This window comes from Eurypyga helias, unplaced genomic scaffold, assembly GCF_000690775.1.
Source record: "Eurypyga helias isolate BGI_N326 unplaced genomic scaffold, ASM69077v1 scaffold4367, whole genome shotgun sequence".
NCBI classification, from domain to species: domain Eukaryota; kingdom Metazoa; phylum Chordata; class Aves; order Eurypygiformes; family Eurypygidae; genus Eurypyga; species Eurypyga helias.
Genome location: NW_010259643.1, coordinates 54,278 through 62,795, shown reverse-complemented (window position 1 = coordinate 62,795; position 8,518 = coordinate 54,278). Strand labels below are relative to the sequence as shown.

General features: G+C 41.2%; 1 long non-coding RNA gene across 1 annotated transcript in view; it reads right to left on the bottom strand.

Annotated features, from left to right (window-relative positions):
- Window positions 1–487: 487 nt before the first annotated feature.
- Window positions 488–8,518, bottom strand: part of LOC104511910 — a 59,778-nt gene continuing 51,747 nt past the window's right edge. Inside the window, exons 3-4 of the long non-coding RNA XR_727916.1 lie at window positions 3,136–3,259; window positions 488–510 (exon numbers count right to left, since the gene is read on the bottom strand). This is a non-coding gene — a long non-coding RNA (uncharacterized LOC104511910). The remainder of the gene's footprint in view (window positions 511–3,135; window positions 3,260–8,518) is intronic.

Sequence of the window (8,518 nt, the reverse complement as noted above, 5' to 3'; positions counted from 1 at the left end):
GTTGTCTACAAATTCCTTTCCAAAATTATACATATTCAGACATTTCCCCGCATGCACAAGACATACTGAAACACCAGAGAAAAACATATTAAAATACACCAAGTAGGATTTTATTTGTATTTGTGTGTTGTCTACAAATTCCTTTCCAAAACTATACATATTCAGACATTTCCCTGCTTGCACAAGCCATACTGAAACGTCAAAGAAAAGCATATTAAAATACACCAAGTAGAATTTTATTTGTGTTTGTAGTATTTCTTACATTGTATAGAACCTCAGATGTGATGTGAGTATTTATACTTTACAAAAGTTCCTTATATATATACAAAAACCCATAACAGTGCTTGAAAGAAGCTAACACCTGCGAACAGCACACCGAGAGACAGATCATAGTAGTGAAGAAGCGATCTACTTACGCTGGCCCCACTGGCCACTGCTGGGATTCAGATAGTTGGGGTAAAGGCCCTCTGGTTTATCCAGCCGACTGAGCACTTTTCGAATATTCATTACCTATTGGAAGGGTACAAAGCACTGAGCACTGATCCATTTTTCCCCCCTAAATAACACACTGTCAGTACAGAAGTCTTAAAAGTGCAAATATCCCTAAAAATGAAAACAGGGTCTTATTCAACACATACGAATATCTCTGTGCAATCATATTATTATTAAGAAAGATCCTCTAAGCTGACATCATCACGTAAGCGCACTCCTCAAAACCTCTGGAGTTTCTGTTTTCTTACATGTCGGTAATCACAGGACCATAGAATGGTTTGGGTTGGAAGGGACCAACCCAAGAAGATTTTTTTCCCTGATACCTAATCGAAATGTGAAACACTTGGTGGCCTCAACTAAGCTCAGCTGCTTCAGCGTTATATTCCTCATATACCCAAACCTGAAATGGTATTAAATATTAAGCCTACGGCCTAGTTCAGATGCAGAAGCGAATTGTAAAGCAGTTTTGCCTGGAAAGGAAAGCGTTGCTGGAACCGAGCTTCATACAACCAGCTTGCCCAGCAGGAACCCACGCAGCCCTGAGCGCTCTGTCGGCATTGCTAAGGAGCTCACTACAAATGAGAGGCCCGGGGAAACAATTACAGGCCAGATGCTCTGCAGCTGGAGTCAGCCAGCAGCACAGTCCATTGCAGAGCACATGAAATAATTTATACTGAATTTTAACATTCACAAGAAAAAGCAAATGTAGCAACTTGGGAGAATGAAGATCCTGAGCACCACGGACCAGAAATGGTAACAAAAAGGTACTGACAGCTTCATTATAACACCCTGAATGCCTAGAGATCGAGTGAACTAGCTGCTGAGAAAGAAGATAAATTAGCTTACACCAAGCCGCAGAGGGATTTCTGTTGTGGTACACAAGCTGCCTTCTGCATCTTAACACTACGTTGCTCAAATGCAGACTGCAACGAGTCCTAGAGACCTCATTTAATGAATTCTTCTATGAATACTTCCATACAAAGCTTATTCCAGTGTTTCTTCTTCTTTATCGAGCGTACCAGCCCTGGAACAGCTTGCCTTGCAGGGCTGTGGAATCGCAGTCTCTAAAGGGTTTTAAGAGCAGCTTACATAATCAGATTTCCAGCATCTTGCAGCTATAGGTTGAAGCCACTTTGGAAGAGAACCACAGGCTAGGATATTTAACGTGCACTTTCATCACGCTCTAACTGTCTCTCAATAGAACAGATGTTATACATTAAATTACCATAAATGTCAAAAGGTAATTAAGTTACCTACTAAGTTTGTTAAGCCGGTCCTGGGTGCTGCCACGTCTCTCATCACTCCCCCATTCGGATTTGTTTAAAAGAAACTCTGTCTTTAAATTAATCCCGGAATACATTCACATTGCTACGAGTTTGTTTCACTAAATTTATTCCAGTGCTGACAGTGGTATCACGGCAAAGTGACCCAGTGCTTTACATTTGGTACAACTGGTACTCATTCTAGATTTGACCGTTGGTTTTAAACCTACTGCTAAACACTTGGAGTCTCATTATTCATTACATTATTGGATAGATAATATCAGCTTTAGCTAACATGGGCAGTTGGAATAAGACTACAAAACCAAAACAAAGTGGAAGTTTTAATTAGAAAAAAAAGGTAAATGATACAGTGTATTATAAAGAACAGGAGTTGCTGCCTACACACCAAAAACCAAAGAAAATTGCTTAGGTGGGAACTGGGGGAATGAGAAGAGGAGTTTCTTTCCAGTGCTTATGTAAATAAAAACTATCCAAGACAATGTTACCAAATTTTGGAATAATTAGTAAGCATAACAACTGTTTTGTCAAAGGATGTTTTTGGGGCTTTTTTTTTCTCCCCCCAAAGAAAGTTCAAAGCAGATTTCCTAAAGGTCAAGGCAATGGAAGGGCTTTCTGACCTTACTGACAGTGGAGATTCTGATGACAGCATTCTGATGACTAAACTTGCTGAAATCACACCGGGCAGCCCTGGTGCTTTGCCTTCCATAGACACCACATATTATCCCCAGTATACCATCAATTTCTGTTCTCACCACATTCAGCTGACATACTATAGAAAGCTCTATGGTCTGACTGTTTAATGGGATATAAATTGAGAACAGAAACAGAAATGATTAGGGGCAAACTTTTTAATGGGGCCTGTAACTACAGGACAAGGGGTAATGGTTTTAAGCTAAAAGAGGGGAGATTTAGACTGGATATTAGGAAGAAATTGTTTTACAAAGAGGGTGGTGCAACACAGGAACAGGTTTCCCAGAGAGGTGGTAGAAGCCTCATCCTTGGAAACATTCAAGGCCAGGCTGGACGGGGCTCTGAGCAACCTGGTCTAGTGGAAGGTGTCCCTGCCCACGGCAGGGTGGAAGGACTAGATGGCCTTTAAGGTCCCTTCCAACCCAAACCATTCTGTGATTAGTTTTATGGGGCTGGGTAATTGCTATATACAAGAAGATGCATCACAATGATTTTTTTGGGACAGATTTTTGAGTTTATAGTACAAAAGCCCACCAAAGTGATTAGGGAAATATCTCCCTCCTGCAACAAATACTTACAACTGCGGAAAATCCAAATCTCTCCCCCAAGATACTAGTCTTCCAACACATGATTAATCTTTAACAACATGATTTTGACTGAACAGTCTAACCTTTTCAGCAAAGACAGGGTTTCCAGACAGGTGGCTCAAGTGTACGAACTCCAGATGCAAAGTCCCAAATTCTGCCAAAATGCTGCTGCCGCCAGAGGCCCATGGCCAATTTCGACCGATTCCACTAAGGTTGGGGGGAAGAGAAATACAGAAAATAACCATGAGCACCTCTAAGGCAATGCTAAACAAATAACAGGTAGTAGATACACTGTTACCAAAAGAAGATAATTAGTTTAAAATGTACTTAATATCTGCATTCGAAACCACGTTTTGGCTGCCTTCCAGGACTCCACCACAGGACTTTGAATTAATTTGGTCCAGTTCTGCTTGGGCTTGTAAAAGCACTTCATGCACCAAGCCAGTCTTCAGCTCACGAACAGCTCCATTACGCATATCACTGTACCTGTGTTTCACTGTACGATATCACATTTAAAGACATTGCAAGAAACACTGAGTATGAGAAAACGTTCTCATACTTCACCCATTTCCCCTGTATTTAACATAACGCTCTCCAATTCTAACTCTTCCTTCTACGGTGCAAATGTTTATTAAATACTGCACACATACAGCACAGGCTTTAAGTTAGAAGTACTACATGAAGTACATCCTTCTTAATACCTGAGAATTTAATAGAGTAGGATATTTAGGCATTGTCTGCCTGGGCATTCTTACCAGGATGAGTAACTTCAGTTTTAATTAAGACCTAAAGATACTTCATAGCAAAATTAATCTCAGGTTTTGTGCTGAGAGTAGAGAAAAGCGCATTTATTGCTAAACCCCCACTGGAAACTAATGCTGGCTGAGGTTCAGGCTGAAAAGTCTGCTAAAATTTCCATACAAAAAGGTGGGGTTTTTTCCCCTTGAAAATTCTAGCAGCAATATTCAGAAACCCCCCTGAAATTAAAGAAAAGGCAGCCAACTTTCTGGAGCATCTAGGTGAATAATGACTAATTAGACTAGCATATTATTAGCATGAATATTAGCTATAAATGCAGTTATTAGGTACTGGAATGTCTTACTTATTTTCAAGTTGTAAACAGCATTAAACATACATGCACAGATATATATATATATATAAAAAAAAATTTGATGTTACTTTTACACATAAGCAGCCACTACAGTCATCAGTTAGCACTTGCACAGCCATGAAAATCAGGTATTGTTCCCGAATTAAAATGTAACTCACACTATCAAAAAAACAAAACAAAGCAAAAAATCAAGGAACTCCATGTTTAGTTCATCGTAATGGAAATCCTTAGTTGTATTGAAATTTCTTCTTCAAAAGGTCAAGTATCTATGACTGAAGTTTAACCAATATAATGAAACAAAGACTCAAATTAATTTTCCTGCAAGCTATATTAACACCTTATTTTGAGATTTCTGCCACATACACAAAACAAAAACAAGTCATTAAACTTTAAAAGCAGAGCAAAGGCTACAAATAAAGAGCACGGTTGTGTTCTACTTAAATGTCACGGCTTTAAACCTCGCAGCATCTTTGGCTGCCTGGCCTTAAGCTGAAGGCACCTCTGGAACTCAAGTGCCACCAAAAATAAACCTGGAATATTACCTACTGAGAGGCAGGCTTAAATTGTCCCATTCCTGAAGTACCATAGCATCTGTCAAATACACCCTATAGGTATGCTATGGATTTTCTATTTCCCCAGACCGTAACACATGGAAGTGACTAATTATCCGAGTGCTGGGTGGAGGGAGAAGATGGCTGAGCAAAAGGAAAGAGATGAGGTGAGGCTCCTCTGGCTGATCAGAAAGGTGCAAGAGCTGGGGCAGCTGTCCCCACTGACCAAAGGGGTAATTCCAGACCATATGACATCCTGCTTAGCAGTAATACTCAGGGGGAGGTTGGCGGGGCCGGGTGGGGATGCTGCTTGAGGACTGGCTGGACATATGTCAGTTGGTGGTGAGCAACTGTTTTCATTTGCACCACTTGTCCTCGGGTTTTATTTTGCTTTGTTATTTTCCTTTTCATTACAAATTCTTGTTATATTTTCTTTCAACTTGTCCTTATCTCAACCCACAAGTCTTCTCTCTTTTACCCTTCCAATTCTCTTCCCCCTGTCCTGCCGAGGGGGGAAGGGTGAGAGCAAATGGCTGTGTGGTGCCGAGTTCCTGGCTGGGGTTAAACCACGACAAAATGACAGGAGACTTCTCCAGTGGTAAAAAAAGTCAAAGCTCGGACGTATTTACCCTTCAGCCATAAAGTCAGTGCTGGGTATGGGTTTAATCTTCTTTAATGAAGTTATGGGCTCTCTACCTGAAGTCTTGAGATGCAGACCTGGGGCTCTGGAGAAAGGATTTATTTCTACTCCAAGTTTTAGCAAAACTGCGTATAAGATTGTAAATGTTTAGTTTTTCTTCCAAGGACACCCCTTACTCAGGTCAAGGAACCACAGCAGCAGTCCGGACCCGAACGATCAGGGCATCTGGGGGATGTTCAAAGGCAGCTTGGCGGCTCTCTGAGCTGCACAAACCTCTGTGCCCATCGCTCATCTCAACCAAAGCCAAGCAGAGCACTGAAAACTTTTTGCAGCTTATTTTCACTCAGTTTTTCTTCCAAAATGGTTTGATGTCTCAAATGCCGTGGTAAGGTGACAAATGCACCCTTCTGGGATAGGTACACACCGCCACTGGGAGACAGCAATGCCCTGGGGCCCAGGTACGACACTCGCCCTTTCTAGTAGCTGCATTCCTTTATCTTCTTCCTTTTTGTAATTTACTTGGACACTGTAATTTTCAGTTTTCCTGTGCTGATACTCACTACAACATGAACTAAGTGTCAGTCCCGTGCTGACATCAGAAACAGCAACAAGATTCCTTCTACACTTCCGGAAGGAAGGAAGAAGCCACACTGCTTAAACTTGTTTGCAGTCCCAGGCCAGTGCTAAAATAATTTCGGTTTACAGGACACTATTTTAATGTATCTCAAATAATTGTGTCTAAAATCATACTGCTTATACTACTTAAAACCCATAAAAATATTTGTAAAGTATTAATAGAACTTTAAAACTTAGTTGTATATTATTATAACTAGTCCTATAACTAGTATTATGCAATTAAGTGAAATTGGAAGTGAGGATCTGGATCGGAAAAGCATATTAAAGCAAGAGCATCACTGGTTTATGATATCTCCTATTTATTTTATGAAGTTACTGAACACAGAGTGCCACAGAAACTGAAATAACAGTGTTTGTAATTCCGTTGCCATTCACCCTCAGGAAATATGAGCCCGATTGACCTGGGTCATCTCGGTATTTTTCCAACAGCCCACTGTTGGTCCTTCTGTACAGGAACAGAAAGTAGGAGATCAGTATCTCTTCTATAACGCACAGAATGTACCAGGGGAGGGAACCACACAGGAAATACAAATATTTAAAGGTGTTTTTTTAATATTACTGAAATCCAGAGGCACAACAATATTTACGAGGGTTAAAAAAAAAAAAAAATTACATCCCCAATATGTATAAAGCAACAGCTAATTTTCAGCTGAAAGGGACAGCAAATCCCCAGGGAAACTGCACAAAATACTTCAAAGGGTCAAAACATTTACCAAATCAAAATTCTTGCCATCAGTGAGCACAACTGTTTCAGTCTCTGCAGAATGCTTGTTTATTATCCCCAACCCTTCCCAGAGGGTGCCAGGACAATTCCACAAGCTGGAGACAGAGTAGGGCTTCAGAATTTTAATATTTAATGCAAAATGCAAAACCACAACCCAACGGTCAGATTCCTTCTGCAGACTTAGCCAGTAAAAAGGCAAAAGGCCAGAATAAAAGACCCCACACAGCAACAATTTAAAGTGTCTAAGAAGTGCTGTTGTCAAAGATTTTAGGATTAAATATGAAAACAACTCCTTTACTAATGCTGATTTTATCTGCAAAAAAAGCTGCTCGAGTGGTGATGGTGGGTGAAAATGCAAAAGGTTACGACAGAGAAACGATAACATGGCACTAGGCAGGGTCTACTTAAATTTACCAGAGCCATGAAACTTGAGTTGGGAGCTACAGATCGTGCCCAGACCTTCCGGGAGTGCTGAAGGGACAAGGGAATCTGGGAATCTGCCTGGAGAATACATCTTATCACTGGAATTGGTAGGGCTTAATCCTGTTGTAACAGGAACCTGCACCAGCAGAGGGTTGTCCAGCTGACCTGCAGCCCCTGGCTCCCTCACCTCGCCCTGCACCACCAGCCACCCATCTCATGTCCCAAGAGGGAAAGGAACCTTCCCAAATGGAGATCAAGAAAAAAGAGGAAGGGCAATGCAAAGGCCACATTCCAGCTTTTTTCTTCTTCCTTCTCCCTCACAGTTTGCCCAGGATACATTTATGGTTCTCATTCAGGCTCAAGCCCCAAGAGTATGAGCATTAAAAACATAAAGTAAAACTAGCAGCTTTTTTTGGTGAAAGAAAACATCATCCACCGCTGGATGAGACAAACTTGCAAGAACATTTTTATAAAATACTGCCAGATACCTTTTGGCAGATCAAACAAAAAACCAAACCAACCCAGAAAAAAATCCCACGCCACTTGACATGTCACGTGCAGTACTGTGGCGTGAAAAGGATACCTCTAAGTCCACGTATCTTCTATACTTCACCAGGCTAAGCCATGCAGACGGCGCCACACATTGTGAATGAGCAAAATAAACAAGTTGACACGATGCATTACGTCTAACATTGCTATCATAGATGTAATACACCTCAATTTATTATTATTTTCTCTACCATTCTTTAGTCCAGCCAGAAAAATCTCCAAGGGCACATTCCATTTTGGCAAACGGGGCTGTTATTTCTATGTATAACTTTTTTTTTTAATAATTTAAAAACCAAACCCAAATGTCTTCCTTTCATAAAAAGTCAGTATAGCTACACAGTGGCCAGCCACAGCACTCCAAATAAAGTGTTTAGATATTGCTAATACCTTCAGTCTATTCCTTATCTGCCACTACCAGTCTTTCGTAATAATATTTTAATTTGATTAAGTTAGCTAAGTCTCCTTAAAAGAAATGGGTCTGTTCAGCTTGGAGAAGAGGAGGCTGAGGGGGGATCTTATCAATGCTTATCAATATCTAAAGGGTGGCTGTCAGGAAGATGGGGCCAGGCTCTTCTCAGTGGTGTCCAGTGACAGGACTGGGGCCAATGGCCATAAACTGGAAAACAGATGGTTCAGCCTGAACATGAGCCCTGGAACAGGCTGCCCAGAGAGGTGGTGGAGTCTCCTTCCCTGGAGACTGTCAAAAGCTGCCTGGACTTGTTCCTGTGTGACCTGCTCTAGGTGATCCTGCTGTGGCAAGGGGGTTGGACTAGATGATCTCTAGAGGTCCCTTCTGACCCCTATCACTCTGTGACTCTGTGTGAATGAAAAA